At 43.3% G+C, this 23,174-nt stretch overlaps 2 non-coding genes across 2 annotated transcripts; both read right to left on the reverse strand.

The window, feature by feature from the left end:
- Nucleotides 1–1,852: 1,852 nt before the first annotated feature.
- Nucleotides 1,853–1,988, reverse strand: LOC136396090 (small nucleolar RNA SNORA20). The gene has a single exon (XR_010749512.1). It is a non-coding gene; the product is annotated as a small nucleolar RNA SNORA20 (small nucleolar RNA).
- Nucleotides 1,989–14,221: 12,233 nt separating this feature from the next.
- On the reverse strand, nucleotides 14,222–14,297 carry TRNAT-AGU (transfer RNA threonine (anticodon AGU)). Its single transcript has one exon. It is a non-coding gene; the product is annotated as a tRNA-Thr (tRNA).
- Nucleotides 14,298–23,174: the final 8,877 nt, after the last annotated feature.

Genomic DNA, 23,174 nt, shown 5'->3' on the forward strand with positions numbered 1-23,174 from the left:
GTTGCTTTATTTAATGTATAGTGTCTCCTTTATTCCTCTTGTCTCAATGCCCCATGCCTATTGTACACTGGGACTTGATCCTAATTCTAATTAAAAGCAATAATCATTAGGACTTAAACTCTAGCTGCAAAGTGTAGAAATGTGACCATGATTCCAGTGCCTTGTAGATTTTTTCTTAATATGTATAACTCATGCTCTTTAAGACATTTCTTAGACTGAAATAGAAATTAAGTTATATTTATGAATAATATAAAGCAGCAATAGTGTCAACATAGATTTAGTGAAATTACATTAATGTGTTAAGAACATTTGTGACTTTAAAAATTTTATTTTGAATCCTGTTATATTAGTTAGAATTTTATTTTTGTTTAATAATCTAGTAGGCTTTACTCACTTTATTGTATTAAGACACTTGTTATAATATTCGTTACCATTAGCTATTTGAATTTTATTATTATTGTAATTCAAATGAATAGATGCCACCCAAAAACAGTGGAGTTTTGGGACCCTTATTGCCAAAGATTTATTAAAGATTTAAAAACAGGAAAGAAAGGAATTTTCCCAAATAAACATTTAAAATAGACTTTAATAAAATAATTGACAATTGTTAGGAAATTGTTATTTAGAATTCTTTCCAGGTTTAGCTTACCCATTCTAGTATTGGACCTGCATTTTTGTCCACAGTCTCAAAGCTAGTAAAAAAAGAACTCAATATTAATTAGAAGCTAATTTAAAGTTACATTGTTCCGACAGGTACCCAAAGGTTCAGGGCAAGTAAATTACATGAATCAAATAATAAAAGAAATGTAACCACCCCTTCCTTAAGTACTGGCAGGATTTACAGGTTACTCAGCAAAATGTTCAAAGACTGTCCAAGAGGCACTTCCAGCATTACCAGGAGATCAAGTACGTCACTCAAGGACTGACTCTCATGTGTATGGGTCCATACACCATGATCCTGACCACTCCCACTGCTGCTAAGGTAGAAAGATGGCATGCCCTACTTCAACCACACACCGGAAGCTGGTTGGTTTATGTATAGCAGATGTATGAAGAAACCCACTATGGACTCTTTTTAATCAAACTTTGGGAAAGGGGAAACTAGGGTAAAATAAAAACCAACTTAATTGTCACTAAAAGTTAAAGTTTTTAAAATTAAGAGTTCTGACTAAAAGTAAATTGTTATAAAAGCCAGTTAATTTTATGTAAGTTGCAAAAGGTTTGTGCAGTTTATAGGAAATCAGTCAGTAATATTTGTTTCTTTAGTAAACTATTAATGCTGTTTGTTAAATATCTGTTGCATGTTATAAATTAATATTCCTAGACAACAGCCTTATGCTCTTCAGTAAACTAAGTCAAGGATTTGACTTAGGAAATAAAAACAGTGGGAATTGGTGTAAGGTATTGAAAATTACAGAATTAATATTAATATTTTAGAAAGATTAAATTACATTTTATTAATTTGGGCTAGGTGCAGAGAGAGATTTTGTAGATGGGATTTCTATGCTTGTGTGATTAGTATAAAACCAAGATGGCCGATAGCATTGTGTTTTAAATGCAAAGGGGAAGGAGACTTGGATTCTCTGACATTCCCCCACACCTGTGGGGAAATGGGTGAATAGCTAGCCAGGTGTAGGCAAAGAAAGATTAAATTAAACCTTTTCTTATATTAAGGGCCATTTACAGGCATTTGTCCTCATGGAAACTACCTCTCCCCTTCTGAAAGCATGTAGTTAATGTATGTATCTCTGGACAAAGGAATAGCAAATAAACACTAGAAAATATAGGAATGTCTTTTAATGTGTAAAGTGACATGTTTACCATTGTGTTACCTTGTAAGTTTTTTTTTTTTCAACATCTAGGCCATGTATGCAGAAGAGATTTGAAATGGTTATTCCATCTCAATTTACAATGGCCCAATGTTATTTTATCCCATGCTATAACTGCTTATATAACTGAAAAGACTATAGCAGCAAATAAATGGGAAGTACCTTATAAGTTTCAATGTGAAGAACCGTCTTTTTATAAATCCTATAGACAGATGTTATAAACTTGCTAATGAATTGTGTCCCATCCCCCCTCTCTTCATCCTTTTCCCAAACCTGTATAGATGAAAACAAAGGTTATAAGCTTATGCCGTGATGTCAGGCTTTTTCCCTGCCCTTGTATAATTAAAAGTATATAACCAGCCCCTAGAATATTATAGACACACACAATTTGGGACAGTGGCCCCGTGTAAGCTACATGTGGCCGGCATATTTAATAAATTTCCTCCTTTAATAAAACTCTTCAAAACTTATCTGGACTGGGTGTCTCTATGTGAACTCGATGAAATGAGGTACAGTGCCTTTCAGAATCTGAAAGTACTTTATAACAATTGCAATCTTGTTAGGGTCAATTATTTTCATAATCTTTTTTTTTTTTTTTCTGTATTTTTCTAAAGCCGGAAATGGGGAGAGACAGTCAGACAGACTCCTGCATGCACCCAACTGGGATCCACTCGGCACGCCCACCAGGGGGCGACACTCTACCCACCAGGGGGTGATGCTCTGCCCCTCCGGGGCATTGCTCTGTCGTGACCAGAGCCACTCTAGTGCCTGGGGCAGAGGCCAAGGAGCCATCCCCAGCTCCCGGGCCATCTTTGCTCCAGTGGAGTCTCAGCTGCGGGAGGGGAAGAGAGAGACAGAGAGGAAAGAGAGGGGGAGGGGTGGAGAAGCAGATGGGCGCTTCTCCTGTGTACCCTGGCCAGGAATCGAACCCGGGACTTCTGCATGCCAGGCCGACGCTCTACCACTGAGCCAACCGGCCAGGGTCTATTTTCATAATCTTAACTGAAACTAGCAGCTAATGGCAACAACTTTTAGCTTATGCCTAACAATTTTCCCCTGTTGTCTGTGGAACTAATCTTAGGAATATGGCCAAAGGCTGACTTCTATAACTTCTTCATGCTGGGTTATGCATGTAGAGCTGTCCCTCTTTGAGGAGGGTTATTATCTGGCAGGTGCTGGGACTGCAGACGATGAATGGTATTGGTAAGGGTAGGACCACATCACTAGGGCTAGAGCAGTCTTTTGTTAAGGCTTGTCCTATGATTTGGATGCAGCTTTGGACAATGGGTAAGAGAAAGTGGAAAACACAAGGCCCAAAAGAGTAGCAAGTGGATTAAAACAGTAAGAAAATTAGAACAATAAGAGGTCCTAGCAGGGGTAGGAACCAGGTGGTGTTAGGGAACCAAGAAGTGAGAGTATTTGTGGCTTCTTGGTGTCTTTGGTTATATTTATGTAACCATTTAGCCTGATTATTGATTTTTTGTATGTTATTTTCTACAAGTCCTGAGTTTATCTATATGCAGCAGGTCTGTTGATGACTGCACACACCCCACCCTATTCAGCTAGGAGATAGTTGAGAGCCAGTCGACCGCTCATTACTACTTTGGCTAATGCATCTAGTGGTCTTGACAGCCATGCCACAGCATCTGCCATACAGGTGGAAATCTCTTCTGCTGATAGAGTATCGATATAGTATACAATCAATAATACACACACACACACATACACATATCTATGATTGCTATTGCACCACATGTAACTTATTTCCTAGCTTGTCCTTAGCACCCCCACCAGGAATGCAGGAGAATTACTGAAGCCAGATGTTCCCATACTCTTGAGGAGATGACTGGCACCCAAGAAGCAATCAAGACTGTGATTAGATCGGAATGCCATAGAGAAGAAATTACAATCCGGGGAACTGGCCATCCTGCTTGATGACTCTTACAATGCTGGGAACCAGCTATCCTGCTCTATGACTAACTGCATGCCTCCCATTGTACTAACCTCCCCTGAAAAAGAATATAATCAGCCCTTGCAACTGAGAATGTAAGGCAGGCTTTGGGCTCGGATATGCCCCCTGCCTGTTTTCCTCTCAGACCCAGTCTCTGCTTATTGGCTATTGTGGCGGCAGGTGACCTGAACTCCAGACCAGCTGTAGTCCAGTAAAACTACCTTTGAGAGTTCTGTTATAGCATGTTCATGATATGTAAATCCACCCCAGGGAGCTATAGCCACTATGGACCCAATCGCCCCTGCAACTATGAGCCCTAGTGCATGTTTGTAACATGAGTATGTTTAGTTCAGTTCTGATTGTGTCTTGTGCCAGACAGTAATGCCAGTGGGAGCAAGGACTGCTAGGGTGTACTGCCTCTCCCCACCCCTGTGCTGTGAATTGTCCAGGTGGTTATAGGCTATGACCTCCTGTTTTTCTGAGCTGGTAGTGAGAAAGTTGTTTGGGGTCCTGCATAGCCAGAAGAGGCCCCCAGGTGTGAGTATGATAGTTGTATTGGTAAAGTTATGGTTTCTGAATAGAGTGTAGTCTGGTGGGGGGCTGGAAACTATGGAAGGGGCTGAGCCTGGCTATATTAGAGGATGTTCCTGCTGGGGCTGGCAAGAATTGAGACAGGGTCCCCTGTAAAGAACTTCCCGGAAGCCACCCACTGCATTGTGACTGGTGTTTGTAAATGGGATCGGAGAGATTAAAATAGCAATGGGTCTTATTTGGAGTACAGGGGCTGTCAAAGTTGGGTTGTCAGACTACATCAGTCCAGGTGATGGGCTGAAATATATCCTCTTCTGTTAATGAGTGAAAGTGTTCAGAGGCAGTGAGTCTTGCTAGGGCAATGAATGGGTCACCGGCCTCAGTGTGAGTTTCATTCCAGCATGGAGTGCATCCCTTAGATTTGTTACACATTAGGGAGGTTTTGGAGAAATGAAAGGGCTCAAATGTTAAGTCATTAAGTGAAAGAATAAAGGAGGTTTTTACTTCCATATAACTCAAAAACAGAGGGAGAGTCGAGGAGGGTTATCTGAGGAACTTAGGGCCTTGAGTGGAGAGCTATTGGAAATAGGCTATGCTTGTAGGAGAGTCCTGTACCTTGAGGGGTTTCAGGGCTAGGATGGCAGATCCAGCACTGAGTTAAATTTTCCCTGTTGCTATAACCCAGGAGGCATTTACTAGAAAATTAGAATCCCATTCCCCAAAGCAAGGCATGAGGAGGTGAATAATAAGTAAAAATATGGGTAGAGGGGTTTTCATTTCTGTTTTTTTCTGGTTTTTCTTGGTTTCAAGATATGTATAAACAGAGTCCCTGATAGGTGTAATCTTGAAAGTCCCACTGGAGGAACTTGTCCCAGGCTAAAGTTAACCGAGAGCACTGGTTTTCGGTTAGCCTTTTAAAGTGTCTGAGGGGTCGTTTTGGAGATCCTCTAGTAAGGAGTCATAGGATTTCCCTTCCCTAGATACCATATGGAATTAGCAATCAGGTTGCAGCTGATTTTTCCCATGGTCAGGCCCCACCCCCCCATAGGGTCCCCTCTCACAGTTTTGAAAATCTTGACTTTGGTTTCCCCTGTCCTTGCGCAGGTGTCTTCTTCAGTTGGTCTCCCTTCTGGTTCTTGGGGCTCCTTCAGGGAAGGTTATTCTGTCTTCTTTAGCCTAGAGAGATGGACCCAGGAGAGGACTTCTAGTAATTTGGCAGCTGTAGGGGTGATAAGGATTATTTAGTATGGGCCCTCTCATTTTGGGTGTAAGGGTCATGCTTGTTCTGGTAGGACCTTTAAGAGAACCCATTCTCCTGGCTCTAGGGGTGTTTGTTGGTTTGCGTTAGTGGAAGTCAGCATGTTGTTGGAGGAGATGTCATGTGAGAGATAAAGCTGGGAGATAACCTCCTGGAGGGGAATATCAGTGGAAGGTAGAGGAAAGTTGAAAAGTAGAAAGGGGCAACAACACATGAGTTCAAAGGGACTGAGGAAAGTTGGAGCTCAAAGTGCCACATGAAGGCAGGGCAGGGCACTGGGGAGAAGACAGGCCCAGTCTTGCTTAAGTTCAATGGAGAGTTTGGTTAGTTGTATTTTGAGGGTGACACGAGCTCCTTCAACCTAAGCAAGGATTGTAGTTAGTAAAGGATGTGTAGGTGCCAAGTGATACTGAGGGAATGGGAACCTGTTGAGTAATTTGGGAGATGAAGGTGGGCCTACTGACACTTTGGATAGAAGCCGAGAGGCCAAAGTCGGGGATTAGATGGTGGGTGATGGCAGAAGTGACCTCTAAGGCTTTTCCAGAAGAGGTGGGGAAGGCTTCTAACCAGCTGGAGAAAGAGTCAAGGAAGGTGAGGAGGTAACAGCAGAAATGGACCCAGGGCATATGAGTAAAGTCAGTTTTCCAGTCCTTTCTGGGAAATATGTCCGCGGGCCTGATGGGAAGGGAAGAAAGGGAGTGGCCTGAAGCCTTCTTGTGGGTTAGAAGTTTTGCAGATCTGGCAAGACTGAGTAATTTGGACAAGGAGAGATGACAGGATAGGGTGAGTAATGAAGTGTGGAAGGAAGACAAGTAGAGGTCGGTGGCTGAGGTGAAGGGAGTTACGGAAGGAGGTGAGGAGATTGAAGGCCTGCTGAGTGAACAAAATGACTACTCTGGGAAGTGAGCCAGGGCTCTTCCCAAATGGCACCCTGTTATAGGAGATTTTTTAAATGGGGGGGGGGTGTATAAGAAAGCTGAATGTTGGGAATGGGTGGGAGCTAGTAATCAGTTCCTGAAGAAGGGCAGCTCGGCATGTCTCTCGGCCTCCCTTGTTGTTGCCAGGGCATTAGGTCCTGAGCTCTCTGGTGTCTGCAGCAGTGCAGGATTGTGACTACTGGGTACTTGTAGGGCCTCAGTAAGGCAGAGGACAAAGGAGGCATGTGCAGTTGGGGAGTCTTCAGTGGTAAGAAGGCCGGGTTTAGCCCAGATGGTAGCATGGGAAAGGACTATGTGAAAAGCGTATCTGGAATCAGTACAGATATTGACAGAATGGTTCTTAGCTAGAGTTAGGGCACAGGTGAGAGCAATGAGTTCAGCCGTTTGGGCAGAGGTGTTGGGAAGTAGGCGGTATGCCTCAGTTGGGTCATAGGCTGAGGTGACAGCATGGTCAGAGTGTCGTTTGCCATTTCAAACTTATCTAGAGCTGTCAACAAACCAGGTGAAGTCAGTATGGGGAGGGGGAATCAGAGAGAACGCCACAGAGGGAGCAGGAGGCCTGGAGGCTCATGGGTGTAGATAATAAAGGGTGTGGTGAGGTTAGGGAGTGTAAGGGTGGGTGCTGAGGTGAGAGTGGCTTTGAGTTGAGAAGAAGCTTTCCTGGTGAGGAAGGAGGGTCAGATAGGCTCTTGCAGGGGTTCACATGTGGCCTTATTTAAGGGTTTGGCAATGAGCCCGAAGTTGGGTATCCAAATGTGGAAATAATCTGCGAGACCGAGGAAAGATAGGAGGTCCTGCCTAGTGGTGGGGAAAGGAGCAGAGTCTGTGAGGTATTTTCCCTGAGTGGTGATTTCCCGTTGCTTGGGGACAACCAGAAACTGAGATAGGTAGCTGTGCGGGAGCAGAGCTGGGCCTCACTGTGGGAAACCAGTAGCCACGGGAAGGGACAGCCCCACACCTGGAGGGGCTTGTGGGCAGTCTGATTTACAGTGGCCCTTAGGACCACAAAGGGGGCGGGGTTTTGTTGGTGGCCTAGGATTGGGGCAGGCGTGGCTCCGTTGTCCCTCCTGTCTGAATTTAAAGCAGGCCCCTGGAGGAGGGCTGGAAAATCCCTGCTGGGATTTTGCGGGGGTGGGGGGGTGGGGGGGGGAGGCTTTGTGTGGTTTTATGGTTTGGGCGACTGCTCAGCAAACATCTGTAAGGGTCTGGGTTGGGCTACTCTCTGTTCTTCCTACTGATTATTTTTATTTTTTTTTAAGATTTTTTTTTTAGATATTTATTTATTTATTTATTTATTTATTTATTTATTTATATTAGAAAGGGGAGGGGAGATAGAACAGAGAGAGGAGCAGGAAGCATCAAGTCCTCTATGTGCCTTGATCAGGCAAGCCCGGGGTTTTGAACCAATGGCCTCAGCCTTTCAGGTTGGTGTTTTTTTGTTTGTTTGTTTTTAATTTTTTTTAACTATTTTTTCTTTTTTTTTAATTTAAAATTTATTTATTTATTTATTCATTTTTAGAGAGGAGAGAGAGACAGAGAGAGAGAGAGACAGAGAGAGAGAGAGACAGAGAGGAGAGAGAGACAGAGAAAAGGGGGGAGGAGCTGGAAGCATCAACTCCCATATGTGCCTTGACCAGGCAAGCCCAGGGTTTCGAACCGGCGACCTCAGCATTTCCAGGTCGACGCTTTATCCACTGCGCCACCACAGGTCAGGCCAGGTTGGTGTTTTATCCACTGCGCCACCACAGGTCAGGCCAGGTTGGTGTTTTATTCACTGCGTCACCACAGGTCAGTCTCCTCCTTCCGATTATTAAAGACTTTAAAGACCAGGTTTAGGAGTTCTGTCTGGGGAGTTTGAGGGCCTTTTTCTAGTTTTTGAAGTAATGTCTAGTATCAGGGGCAGATTGAGAGATGAAGTGCATAGCCAAAATGGATTTTCCCTCTGGAGACTCAGAGTTGAGGGTAGTGTAAGTTTGGAGGGCCTCCGAGCAGCAAGAAAGGAAAACAACAGGGTTATCTTGATTAATCTGGTAAACCTGCCAGAGTTTTTCAGAACTGACTGGATTTTGGATGGCAGAGTGCGGGAGGCAAACTACCTTGTGATCACGTTTGCAGTGACTGGCATGACCTTCCTGATAATTCCAATTGGAGCTCTGTGTGGGGACAGCAGTTTCACTGGGGGCCATTTTCTGCTACTGGAATGTAGTTAGGGTGCTAGTGAATTGGCTTTAGCTATTCAGCAAAGGGCAGTATTGTAAGGACGGGAAATGCAACAGTCCTTCTTGGAAAACGTCAGGGAGCAAATAAAGTATCCTACCTATCCTCAACCGCTTAGGACCATTATATGCGAGAGAAGTAAGTTTGTCTTGATAAGCTGCTGCAGCTTTCCCCCACGTTATTGTTACAGGGGCTTAGATAGTAATACATACAGGGGGTCCTTGGGTTATGACAGTCTTGACATACAGTGCTTCGAATTTACAACACTCATTCCCATAAAACAAAAAAAATTGAGATGTGAGTGTTTTGGCTCACACCTTTAGCCTTGTACTTACCGACTACGTGAGTGAACTAGTTTGATTGCAAGCAGTGGAAGAATTCACCGTCATGCGGCACATGAGTGAGGGAGTTGGCATCCCCCAGTAGGCTTACCTATGCCATTTTGGACTGTTAAAAGTGCAAGCGTTCTGTTTGTGTTTGGCTAGGGTGTGTTTCAACTTACACCAAATTTCAGGTTACATCACTGTTGTAGGAACGGAATTGTGTCATAACCCAAGGAACCCCTATATATAATACATGAGAAATATTATAAAGTAAATTCATAACACATCAGCTAAAATATAATCAAGTTGATTGTTAAATATATTTTGGTGATTAATTACTGTGGGGCAGCTGTATTAGGCTTGCTTGCGCGGGGGGTGGGTGGTACCAGCTGCAAGCACTTTGCCTGATGGGTGCGTGAGTGCGTGGCTGCACCACGTGTGTATGGCCTACATAAGGCTACGGGTGCTTGGCTCCAGAGAGATTGGGGACTGCGGATGCGCAGATTGCGTGCCCGCCACTGTGAGGGGCCATTTGTGGTTTGTTTGCCTGAGAGGCGGTTTCCCCTGCCTGTGTGCCTATCTGCCCTTGTGAGACTTTATTAAAGGGAATGGCCTAACCCTTTCTGGCTCCACAGTTATTCTACTGTCTGCCCAAATCCAATGTGGACCTGCCTCGCCTTGGTTACTGACATTATAATTACCTATGGTTTTTGTGGTATGAGATAGAAATTTGAATAGAGGCCTGAGCTGTGGTGGCTCAGTGCATAAAGCGTCGATCTGGAACTCTGAGGTTGCCAGTTCGAAACCCTGGGCTTGCCCAGTCAAGACACATATAGAGGTTGATGCTTCCTGCTCCTCCCCCTTCTCTCTCTCTCTCTCCCTTTTTCTCTCCTCTCTCAAATAAATAAGTAAAATCTTTTTTAAAAAGTTAAAATTTAAATAGAGTGATATTGCTGTTAAAAAATTATTATTTTTGTTCTCATCTACTTATGTGAACATTATCTCAACAAACATCTAACTAAAAAGAAAAATAGAATTGAAGCTAAACTCTTTTCAGTAAAAACTAATATTCATCTATAGACAAAACTAATTTTTAAAATATGGTTATTTTTGTTGACTGATTTGAGAGAGAGAGACATTGATACACTGCTCCACCCATTCATACATTCACTGGTTGACTCTTGTATGTGCCCTGACCAGGGATCAAAGCCACAACATCGGCATATCCAGAAAATGCTCTAACCAACTGAACTACCCAGCCAGGGCCAGCCCAAAATTTTTTAAAAAGCGAATCCATTATCCTAAGAACGTGTAAAATGTTGAAATACTATGTTTAATAATTGTTTACCAAAATTTGTTATTTGATCAATCATAAATTAATAAAGGAATTTTTAAAAAAATGTATTTATGCTGTGCCCTGACTAGATAGGTCAGTTGGTTAGAATGTGGTTGTCCTGATATGCAAAGGTTGCAGTTTGATACCCGGTCAGGGTCAGGGCATGCAGAAGCAGATCAATGTGTGTTTTCTGTCTCTCTCTCCCTTCCTTCCTCTCTTAAAAAAATCAATCAATAAATTAAATATATATATATTTATAATGTCTGACATGTTAAAGTTGTGGGTTCAATCTCTGGTCAGTGCAAATACAAGAATCAACCAATGAATGCATAAATAAGTAGAACAACAACAAAAACAAATATATATATACATATATATGTATGTATATAATATATAACTTTATAGTCACAGGATGGTTAAAAACATATAATTTCAGTTTACATATTTTATTACAGAGTTGTATAATGGGATATTTAAAATGCTTTTTTTAAAATTTTTTTTTGTATTTTTCTGAAGCTGGAAACGGGGAGAGACAGTCAGACAGACTCCCACATGTGCGCGACCGGGATCCACCCGGCACGCCCACCAGGGGCGAGGCTCTGCCCACCAGAGGGTGATGCTCTGCCCCTCCGGGGCATTGCTTTGCTGTGACCAGAGCCACTCCAGCGCCTGGGGCAGAGGCCAAGGAGCCATCCCCAGCGCCCGGACCATCTCTGCTCCAATGGAGCCTTGGCTGCGGGAGGGGAAGAGAGAGACAGAGAGGAAGGAGGGGGGGTGGAGAAGCAAATGGGCGCCTCTCCTATGTGCCCTGGCCGGGAATCGAACCCGGGTCCCCCGCACACCAGGGCGACGCTCTACCGCTGAGCCAACCGGCCAGGGCCTAAAATGCTTTTAATCATAATATATTAAGATAAAATTTTGCATGAGAGGTGGAATAGACATATACATTAAAAAAGAAAAGAAAAGCCCTGGCTGGGTAGCTCAGTTGGTTGAAGTGTCATGCCAATACACTAAGATTGCAAGTTTGATCCCCAGTCAGGTCACATACAAGAATCAACCAATGAATGCAAAAATAAGTGGAACAACAAATCAATGTTTTTTCTCTCTCTCTAAAATCAATAAATAAAAAAAATTTTTTTTTCCCTGTATTTTTCTTAAGCTGGAAACGGGGAGAGACAATCAGACAGACTCCCGCATGCGCCCGACCGGGATCTGCCTGGCACGCCCACCAGGGGGCGATGCTCTGACCCTCCGGGGCGTGGCTCTGCTGCGACCAGAGCCACTCTAGCGCCTGGGGCAGAGGCCAAGGAGCCATCCCCAGCGCCCGGGCCATCTTTGCTCCAATGGAGCCTTGGCTGCGGGAGGGGAAGAGAGAGACAGAGAGGAAGGGGGGGGGGTGGAAAAGCAAATGGGCGCTTCTCCTATCTGCCCTGGCCGGGAATCGAACCAGGGTCCCCCGCACGCCAGGCCGACGCTCTACTGCTGAGCCAACCGGCCAGGGCCAATAAAAATTTTTTAACAACAAAAATAATTCTCTCAATTCAAATATCAGTTAAAAGACAAATTGGCAGATATAATTTAATATAGTGTATGCAAAATATACTGAATGTAAAAGAAATGTTTAAAGAATAAGGACATAGAAAGTTGAAAATAAAAGGACGGAAAAACATGAGTTAAATATGAAACAGCAAAAAGAAAGCTGGCATATTTATTAATATAAGACAAAAAAGAAAACCATTTTTTTTGTGTGTGTATTTTTCTGAAGTTAGAAATGGGGAGGCAGTCAGACAGACTCCCGCATGTGCCCGACCAGGATCCACCCAGCATGCCCACCAGGGGGCAATGCTCTGCCCATCTGGGGCATTGCTCTGCTGCAACCAGAGCCATTCTAGTGCCTGAGGCAGAGGCCATAGAGCCATCCTCAGCGCCCGTGCCAACTTTGCTCCAATGGAGCCTTGGCTGCGGGAGGGGAAGAGAGAGACAGAGAGAAAGGAGAGGGGGAGGGGTGGAGAAGCAGATGGGCACTTTTCCTGTGTGCTCTGGCCAGGAATCGAACCCGACACTCCTGCACGCCAGGCCGATGCTCTACCACTGAGCCAACCAGCCAGGGCCGAAGAAAACCATTTTAGAAACAGAGTTACTATATGGTGATAAAAAAATTGAACCAGGACAATATAATAATTAGAATCATGAATGTACTTAATAAAATAATCTCAAACTATATAAAGCAAAATTTGAAAGAATTACAAGAGGAACCACCATAATGCCATGTTTTCATACCCTTTTCCTTTAAAAAATTTTTTTTATTGACTGATTTTAGAGAAACAGAGAGAGGAAGTGGGGAGAGAGACAGAAGCATTGATTTGTTGTTCCACTTAGTTGTGCACTCACTGGTTGTTTCCCATGTGTGCCCTGACTGGGGATCAAACCTGCCACCTTGGTGTTTAGGGATGACATTCTAACTGACTAAGCTCACTGGCCTGGGTTCACACCCCTTTTTCAATTATTGATAAGCAAGCAAAAAGATACAGAAGATTTAAATAATGATAAGTTAATCTAATGGACATACAGCGTTCTCTCCACCTAACCATTAGAGGATTCATATTATTTTCAAACACACATGGAAATTAAATTGATCATGAACTACTAGCCAATAAAACAAGTCTCAGAATCAGTATCAGAAAGACCACAATCTCTGACAATGCAATTAGCATAGATGTCAAAACAAAAAGATACTTTATAAAACTACTATTTTCCATAAGTTGCATCTTTTATTTTGCTTGTCCTTCTTTGTCAGTAACATGGTGCAGGCAAGAGAATACATAGGTAGAAGATGCTAATTTCCCCTATTATTTTGTAGTGTTCTGGAAATGTCATTGCATTTATACAAGAGAATAAAGTGAGGGATATAAATATCAAAAACCTCGAGGCATAATTACTATTATTTATATATGATGTAGTTTATACTTGGAAAACCCAAGATAATTAATTAAGAATATTAGACACAATGAAAGATAAAATATATGGATAGACAGTTCACAAAAAAGGAAATGCAATGAAAAGTTGTTCAGTCTTACTTGTAATCAAAGGAGGGCAGGTTTTTTGAAATTCAGAGTTCAGAATTACTATCCAATAGATAAACAAAAAATGAAAAATATTGATAAATCCAAGTCTGGTAAGAGTATGAGGAAATAGGCACAGCCATTTACTCTGAGTGGAAATGTACTCTGTATCTTTGACTCCATGTTAGAGAAATAAAAGCATGAGTGTACTGAAACACGTGTATGAGGGTATTTATTGCCAGAGTGATTATAATACCAAAGTTAGAAAAAGATAAAAAACCATTGGTAAGAGAATGCTTGAGTGAATTATGACATATCCATTATATGAATTATTATGTAAGTATAATTTATATAAAACAAATTAATATATAAACATAACAAAAATAAAATTACATAAGTATTCACTTATACAATGAAAATATAACATTACTGTTTCTAGATACTATTTTTTTTTTTTTTTTTTTTTTTTGTATTTTTCTGAAGCTGGAAACGGGGAGAGACAGTCTGACAGACTCCCGCATGCGCCCGACCGGGATCCACCCGGCACGCCCACCAGGGGCGACGCTCTGCCCACCAGGGGGCGATGCTCTGCCCATCCTGGGCGTCGCCATGTTGCGACCAGAGCCACTCTAGCGCCTGAGGCAGAGGCCACAGAGCCATCCCCAGCGCCCAGGCCATCTTTGCTCCAATGGAGCCTCGGCTGCGGGAGGGGAAGAGAGAGACAGAGAGGAAAGCGCGGCGGAGGGGTGGAGAAGCAAATGGGCGCTTCTCCTATGTGCCCTGGCCGGGAATCGAACCCGGGTCCTCCGCACACTAGGCCGACGCTCTACCACTGAGCCAACCGGCCAGGGCTCTAGATACTATTGATAGAAAATATATTAGAAGAAAAAAATCTATGCATTATAGCAACAATAAAAAAAATTTATAAAATACCCAGGAATTTAAAATGTAACAAGATTGCTATATAGGACCTATAGGATAAAAGCTGTAAAGTGCTGTTAAGGAACATAAAAGAGAATCTAAATGGAGACAATGGTTAATTTTCTTTCTTTTAGCTATAAGTTTGTTACAATCCTAATAAAGCCCAGCAACAACACAGTGGTCTGGCCCCAAAGCTTGTGCCCTCGCCTTGACCTCTCGCTTCCTCTCCTGTGTTGTCATACCTTCATGCTGCATCATGTCTCCACCAGAATGTCCTGCTGACTCTTGAGACAAAACATTGAAGATTTATTGATATGCTTTTGTGCTAGCTACAAAGCATCATCATATTTCAAAGAAAAATAAAGAAGGATTGCATTTATTCATTCAGACTAGATTGTGGAGCCAGGCTGCTTGTGTCCAAGTCCTGGTCTCAAACCTTAATAGTGGTGTGATGGGCAACTTTCTTAGGCTCCTGGAGCAATAACTACACTTGGCTCTTAATAAATGGATATATTTGACCAACACTGAGCAACTATGATGTTTCAGGCACCATAAGACACAGAGCGATGACTAAATTAGCAGACTATGTTAGTAGTTAATTTCAACCTTTAGAGTCGGAAGACAGGCTTGTAACCTGACTTTGATATGTATTACCTATTTACGGCTGGGCAAGTTTCTTAACCTTTGAAAATTAGCTTATTGATCTATAAAAATGGTGCTATTCTCTTCCCAAGGTCATTATGTGGATTAAATGAGGCAACTGATGTAAACTGCTTACATATCATAGTGCCAGTGTCGGGCCTGGTACAGAGAAAGGGCTAAGTAAATATTAGAGTTATTTTTATGGTTCCTCATATTTGAGGCAATTTACAGTGTCCGAAGTGCATCCACATACATGATTGTATTTAGTTCTGAAACACTTAGCTATTATGGTTATTTTTTATTTTTATTTTTTATTTATTTATTTATTTTTTTGTATTTTTCTGAAGCTGGAAATGGGGAGAGACAGTCAGACTCCCACATGCGCCCGACCGGGATCCACCCGGCACGCCCACCAGGGGCAACGCTCTGCCCACCAGGGGGCGACGCTCTGCCCCTCCGGGGCGTCGCTCTGCCGCGACCAGAGCCACTCTAGCACCTGGGGCAGAGGCCAAGGAGCCATCCCTAGCGCCCGGGCCATCTTTGCTCCAATGGAGCCTTGGCTGCGGGAGGGGAAGAGAGAGACAGAGAGGAAGGAGGGGGGGGGGTGGAGAAGCAAATGGGCGCTTTTCCTATATGCCCTGGCCGGGAATCGAACCCAGGTCCCCCGCACGCCAGGCCGACGCTCTACCGTTGAGCCAACCGGCCAGGGCAATGATTATTTTTAAATTGTTATTTGTACTAAGCATGTGGAAGCTTAGCACCATTGTGATTGACTAGATTGAAATCACAGCTTGTAAGTGGGGGCACTAGGATTCTAACTCCCAAGTTATGCAAGTCTTTCTCTGGGAGTTTTGTGAAAGTAGGTAGGTAGGTAGCTAGATACTGATGGGGAAAGGAAGCAAGGGAGTTGAATATTATATTTAATAAAACTGGAAATCCTGCTTCAGTAAAAAGATCTAGCATTCCATTTACTAGGAAGCTATAACATTTACAGTTCCAGACACCCCAGAGGATTGCACTCCTAAAAGACATCAGCACTCCCTCCCTCAACTGTCTAGGGAGGAAGAACAGGGTTTTCCACTTCCCCTGGGTATTCGGGAAGGTGCTTCTGTGAATCCACTTTAAGGCATGTGCAGCAGAAGCCAAGATGGCATCCACAAAGGCCTGTCAGTCTAACCTAGCAGAAAGATCTGATTGGTTAATGGGAGGACAGCCTGTGAAATTTTAATGAAACCAATTGGTGGGCTTAAAGGAAAGCTAGTTCTTTTCAGCCCACAGATAAAAACACAGGCTTAGTAAAGCTCTCTCTCTCTTATTCCTGCTTGAAAATGCAGGCTTATGGCCCTGGCCAGTTGGCTCAGTGGTACAGTGTCAGACTGGCATATGGATGTCCTGGGTTTGATTTCTGGTCAGGGCACACAGGAGAAGCTACCATCTGCTTCTCTATCCCTCCTCCTCTCTCTTCTATCTTTCTCTTCCCCTCCTGCAGCCATGCCTCAGTTGGAGCAAGTTGGCTCTGGGCTCTGAGGATGGCTCTATGGCCTTGCCTCAGGCACTAAAATAGCTCAGTTGCTGAGCAACAGCCCCAGATGGGCAGAACATCCTGGGTATGGGGCTTGCCAGATAAATCCTGGTTCAGGTGCATGCAGGAGTCTGTCTCTCTGCCTTCCCAACTCTCACTTAAGAAAAAAAGAAAAAGGAAAAAAGAAAATGCAGGCTCACCCAGTTTGTTTGTGAGTTGTCCCAAGCAGCCATGTGGTCCTAAAAGCCACACTGGCTGGTCACAGCTATGTAGACTCCAAGCCAGGACATAGTGCCACCAAGGCACAGCCAAGAACAGAATATGCAAGCTGGATGAGGACTTACTGGACTGAACCATGGCACAGAATATCTGCACTTTGGTCTTTTTTTATTTTTTAAGTGAGAGGAGGGGAGATAGTGAAACAGACACCTGCATGTGCCCTGACTGGGATCCACCTGGCAACCCCTATCTGGGACTGATGCTTGAATCAACTGAACTATCCTCAGCTCATAAAGCTGACACTCAGACCAACTAAGCTATTCTCAGTGCCTGGGGCCATGCTTCAACCGACTGAGCCACTGGCTGCAGGAGGGGAAGAGAGAGAAAAGGGGGAGAAGGAGGGGAAGAGAAGCACAAGGTCGCATCTCATGTGTACCCTGACCAGGGATCGAACCTGGGACATGCCAGGCCGACACTCTATCCACTGAGTCAACCAGCAAGGGCCGGACTTTATACTGGGCTTAATGAAGATAAGACTGAACTTTTTTTGGTTGGGACAGATGGAAATGAGACACTAAAGACCTATGGGCAACCCTCTATTATTAATTTTTTTTTTTTTTTTTAGAGAGGAGAGAGAGTGAGTGAAAGAGAGAGAGAGAGAGAGACAGAGAGAGAGAGAATAGGGGAGGAGCAGGAAGCATCAACTCCCATATGTGCCTTGACTGGGCAAGCCCAGGGTTTTGAACAGGCGACCTCAGCATTCCAGGTCGATGCTTTATCCACTGTGCCACCACAGGTCAGGTGGGCAACCCTCTATATCAGCGGTTCTCAACCTGTGGGTCGCGACCCCGGCAGGGGTCGAACGACCAAAACACAGGGGTCGGCTGTGTTTTGGTCGTTCGACCCCCGCCGGGGTCGCGACCCACAGGTTGAGAACCGCTGCTCTATACCAACTCCGAATAAATCTTACTGTGAAAGCCTATTCTCTAAATGTGGGTCTTATAAAGTTCCTTTTCTGCAACTCCATACAAAATTCCACCACCAACAGTTTAATTTTCTTTGTTCCTTTTTTCAGACCCATCAGGTCATTCAGTATGGATGCAATACAAGGACTGTGATCACAATAATAAGGCCATCTTCTTTATTATATGTGGTTTAAGTGTCTGTTTGTCGCCGATAGCTTATTGGTTGCTTGCGTAACTGTACTAGCCAATGGGATGAAGTTGCCATGGCTGAACGCAAATTGAGCGTGTCAGGAGGAAGGTGAACATTTGTTTGCATTGGCAATCATCTATTTTACATAAAAACTACGTCTTAACGTAATTTCTTTTAAGAATGCCTCCTAGAAAATACAGCACTGAAGAGGAGAGAAAAGGAGCTAAAGCTGCACAAAAACGGCTTTCTCGACAAAAAGAAACCACTGAGCAGAGAAAGACAAGGCTTGCTTCAGTCGCAGAGCAAATGTGTCTTTCTTGGCAAAATGAGACTGATGAGCATAGAGAAACAAGGCTTGCCTCAGATGCAAGACAAAAAAGCCTGTCTCGACAAAATGAGTCCCTTGAACAAAGGCAGGAGAGAAATGCAAAAAAACGACAGAGTAATGCTGACCGAAAAGCAAAAAGGATTAAAACAGTTTCAAACAGAGAAACTTTAATTTTTGAGCATTCCTCTGGTGACATGAATATTAAATGTGAACACTGTCACTGTCAGTCCTTAAACTTCAAGTTAGAAACTAATCGATTTGACCTTGGCAAGAAAGAATTTTCTCAATGTTGCAAGTATGAAAACATTGTAGTTCCACTAATTGAGAATTATCCACCACTCTTGAATAAATTATTGACTAATCAGCATCCAAATAGCAAACAGTACATGGATAGCATTCAATCCATTAATAGTTCATTTGCTTTTGCGTCCATGGGAAACAAACCAATTGACTTGCCTGGACCAGGACTTTATTGCTTTCGACTTCATGGTCAAGTTTACCATCAAACTGGAACTTTGCATCCTTCTGACGGGAAAAGAAAGTTTGCTCAATTATATATACTTGATCCCTCAGAAGCCAGTTCAAACCATGCTTTGGATACAACTGACAGGTTGTTAAAAGAAATCATGAAAAATGATTATCCATTTGGAGGAAAAGTTTTACTTCTTGGAAGTGACTTTAGACAATGTCTATCAGTATTGCCTCATGCTCCACAAGCCGCAATAATACAAAATAGCATAAAATTTGCAAAATCATGGGATTTATTTAAGAAACTCCCACGGACAATGAACATGAGGTCAAATGACCCCGAATATAGTGAGTGGCTTTTAAAACTTGAAATGACCTCGAATATAGTGAGTGGCTTTTAAAACTTGGAAATGGAACTCTTTCTGATGATAATGGATTGAGTGAAGACATTGTCGAGATTCCTTTGTCAATGATATGCAAAGATAGTTTAGTGGATTGGGTTTTTGGTAATAAAATCCAGCCTGGAAACATCAGTCAAATTAGTGAAAGGGCAATATTGTGTCCTAAAAATTCTGATGTAGACAAACTAAATGATGATGTCTTAAATATCATAGAAGGGAATGACATGACATATTTAAGTGTTGATTCCATTGTAGCTGATAATAAAGCGAGTGTCAACAAATTTCCAACGGAATTTTTATATAGTCTGTCGCCTTCTGGCATGCCACTTCACAAATTGAGGTTAAAGATTGGAACAATTATTATGCTGTTAAGAAATCTTAACACCAGAAGGGGTCTTTGCAATGGTACAAGACTAGAGGTTCTCCAATTGAAAAATAATGTCATAATAGCTAAGTCTTTGACTGGCTCCTCTAAAGGTGAAATACATGTCATTCCAAGAATTGATTTGGCTCCACCTCAAACAGGGTTGCCGTTTCAATTGAGACATAGACAATTTCCTGTAAAACTTGCCTTTGCTATGACCATCAGTAAGTCTCAGGGCCAAACGCTTAAGCGTGTTGGCATTTTTTTACCTGAGCCTGCATTTGGACACGGTCAACTTTATGTTGCCTGTTCAAGAGTTTGTGAAAGAACGGACGTAAAATTAAAAATAATTGATGGTCCTCTGCAAGGCGAGCTTAAAAATGATGGAAAGATCTACACAAGAAATGTTGTGTACAAAGAGATCTTTGCATGTGAATTAACATTTTATTATTTAAATCACCTTTATTTATTGAGCTAGCGGTGGCTCTTAAGAAATGTACCGCCAGTGGTTTCCTTCATTGCACTCTACTTTAAGCAATTAAGCAAGTAGAAGGGGGAAACCCCATGGGACACTAAGCAAAGGGGCGTCCTCGCCACCTGCCCTGGGTAATTCAGTTTGAATTAGCAGACACCTTTGCACAAATCATTTTAATTACAATTTATAATATCTAGAACAGCGGTCATTTCGTATGACTGCCGGGCTTTCTAGTAAGTATATTAAAAGGAAAGAGGAAGGAGAAATTCTGAATGAGGGATCTTGAAAAGACTGCAAGATGACTGTGGAGTTAGTTAGGTCTTGACAGATGTTTGTTGACTTTGGAGAGCTGGTACCTGATGGATACAATGGTGAGGAAAGGTGGGAATGGGCTGGGGAGATTTGGTTTCCAGTCCTGGCTCTGCATTAGCTAGCTGTGAGATGTTGAAAAGCTCATGCCCCCTATCTAGGCTTGTTTCTTAAGGGACTAATGCAGCAGAATGGGAGAGGTCAGGTAGGGACTGCTTTCAAGAAGAGAGTGGCAGATAGGCTGGTCTGCTCTCAGGCGCTGGAATGCAGGAATGATTTGTGGTGCCTCAGCTGAGCTGGAGCAGAACATATAAGTCTGTTGTGGGCCATTAAGGAGAGCTGGGGAGGCAGTCAAAGGCCATGGGGAAAGGTTGCTCATGGGATATGTGACCCTGGTTCTGCACTCTGACCGCTAGAGGGTGCTGCCTTCCCCTTGAAGCCCAAGATAACCTTCCACCCCTCCTCACAATCCATCAACCCGAAGTTTGGCTCCTTGAACCACCAGGTGCATGTGCTAGGCCTTGTGGGGCTAGCTTGGGAAAACCTAAACTAGTAGTGGAGGTGTGGAGTGCAAGATCAGATCTGATAGGTTCTGAAGATGAAGGCTGTATAACAGTTGCATCTGCTCCTCAGTAAACAGAAAAGGTGGTTGGGGAGGAAAGTCTGGGGACTTTCTGGGTCTACCGAGTGCCAGTGGTAGGCCTCCTCTCCCTCACAGAATGTGGCAAACCCTGCTGTGGACAAGGATGGGGGTACAGATTAGGCTGACACCCTCACCCTCTGACTTCCCTGGGACTATGTTGGCTGCCTAGGGCCTGTGGACTCTTCAGGATAAAGAGATTGCAGCTGGCAGTAAATATCCCTTCTCCCTGACATTTTATCTTATTTTATTATTTTATTTTATTTATTGATTTGAGAGAGAGAAACACCCATCTGTTCCTGTATGTGCCGTGACTGGGATGGCGCTCCAACCAACTGATCCATCTGGTCCGGGCTCTCCCTGACCTTTTAAAGTGGGAGGCACCTGGAGTCCCAATCCAAGTCTTGTGGGATCTCAGGCATGTTAGTAACCTTGCTCAGTCTCACATTTATGCGAATATTGTGACAGTTAAATGGCACATACAGTTGTGCCAGAGGTTTACTGGGAGCGTGGACTGTTGCTGGTGGAGACAAGATTGTAAGGAAAAGAACATTCCATTCTCTCCATTCTCTCTGCCCCCAAAGCCCAAGTCTTAACCTCTAAAAGGACCTGGAAGGACTAGGCGGTGGCACAGTGGATAGGGCATCGGACTGGGATGCAGAGGATCCAGGTTTGAGACCCCGAGGTCGCCAGCTTGAGCGTGGGCTCATCTGGCTGGAGCAAAAAGTTCACCAGCTTGGACCCAAGGTCGTGTTGGCTCGAGCAAAGGTTAACTCAGGCTGCTGAAGGCCCACAGTCAAGGCACATATGAGAAAGCAATCAATGAACAACTAAGGTGTCACCAACAAAAAACTGATGATTGATGATTCTCATCTCTCTCTGTTCCTGTCTGTCTGTCTCTATCTATCCCTCTCTCTGACTCTCTCTCTGTCCCTGTAATAAATAAAAATAAATAAATAAATAAATAAATAAAGGACCTGGAAGGTTAGCAACCAGCCCCACAAATACATCTGTCTGCAGATCTCCCACAAAACTAAAAAAAATGCCCAGGACCAGAGATGGAATCTCATCAATGTCGCAAACTCAACTCCTTAAAGTAGAACCATTTGGAAGGAAACCAAACTTTGGGCCACGAGACCCGTGGAGCACTGTCTGCTTTCTCAGGCTTCCAGCTGGGACTGCGCACACACCAGAGCAAGGCCCGTCAACCTTGACGTAAATGTGCCATGGACACTTCTGGTCTTCTGGTGAAGTCTGTGAATCCTCTTCTCAGGATAACATTTAAAATAAATAAAGTAAAATAACTTATATCAAAGCAGTTGTCCAAACATTAGAAGAATGTGTGATAAAATGGTATATGTGTTTTTTTAGATCCAGCATCAGTCCCATAATTTGTAATTTCATACTAGTGATAATGGTATATGACATTTTGAGAAATCTGTAACAGCTGTAATGAGATTTGAAAATGTATATGATTTCTATTGATGGCAAATTCTATTGTGGTTTGTTGCCTACATTCATAATTGAGCAAAATACTAACTTTCAACTAGAGACTGGTGAAAATAAAGATAAAATGTTTTCCCCAAATTCACAAATTTTATGAATAATCTATGGCCCCTATGTAAGAATCTCTGGTAACAGTCTTCTCAGTTTGCAACTTGGGAAACTGAGGTCTCCTCATTCCTACTTAGGTCAGAGGTCTTCCCATTATAGTGCATAAGTTTGAACCTTGGGAAAACTATCTCTACACCATTATTTTCATCCTGTAATTTTCAAATTTACTCTGCCAAAAACACCCCAGTGGCCCGAAGCCTCCCTTGTTTGCATCACCCTCTGAGCATACACCTGGGGTGTGAACTTCCCTCAGGGCTGCCTCACAGCACCAGCTCCAGGTTTCCGTGAGCCCAGTGGCTTGTCCCAGGAGGCTTTGAGGAATAAAGTGGAAAGTTGATTCAACCCTGGTAGCTTTCCTCTAGTAACTATCTCCTTTTAATTGATAAGAATGGCCCTTTGTCATTCATCCCCTAGGACACCAAACAAAACAAAGTAGCCTGGAGGATTTAGGACAGTATGAAGGATTTAGGCTTTATCACAGGGGTCCCCAAACTATGGATCCCCCCATCCTCCCCACCTCTGGGCCGCATGCAGCACCCTGAGGCCATTTATCCCACCCCACCGCACTTCCGGAAGGGGCACCTCTTTCATTGGTGGTCAGTGATAGGAGCATAGTTCCCATTGAAATACTGGTCAGTTTGTTGATTTAAATTTACTTGTTCTTTATTTTA

The sequence above is a fragment of the Saccopteryx leptura genome, chromosome 2 (assembly GCF_036850995.1).
Source record: "Saccopteryx leptura isolate mSacLep1 chromosome 2, mSacLep1_pri_phased_curated, whole genome shotgun sequence".
In the NCBI taxonomy this organism is placed as follows: domain Eukaryota; kingdom Metazoa; phylum Chordata; class Mammalia; order Chiroptera; family Emballonuridae; genus Saccopteryx; species Saccopteryx leptura.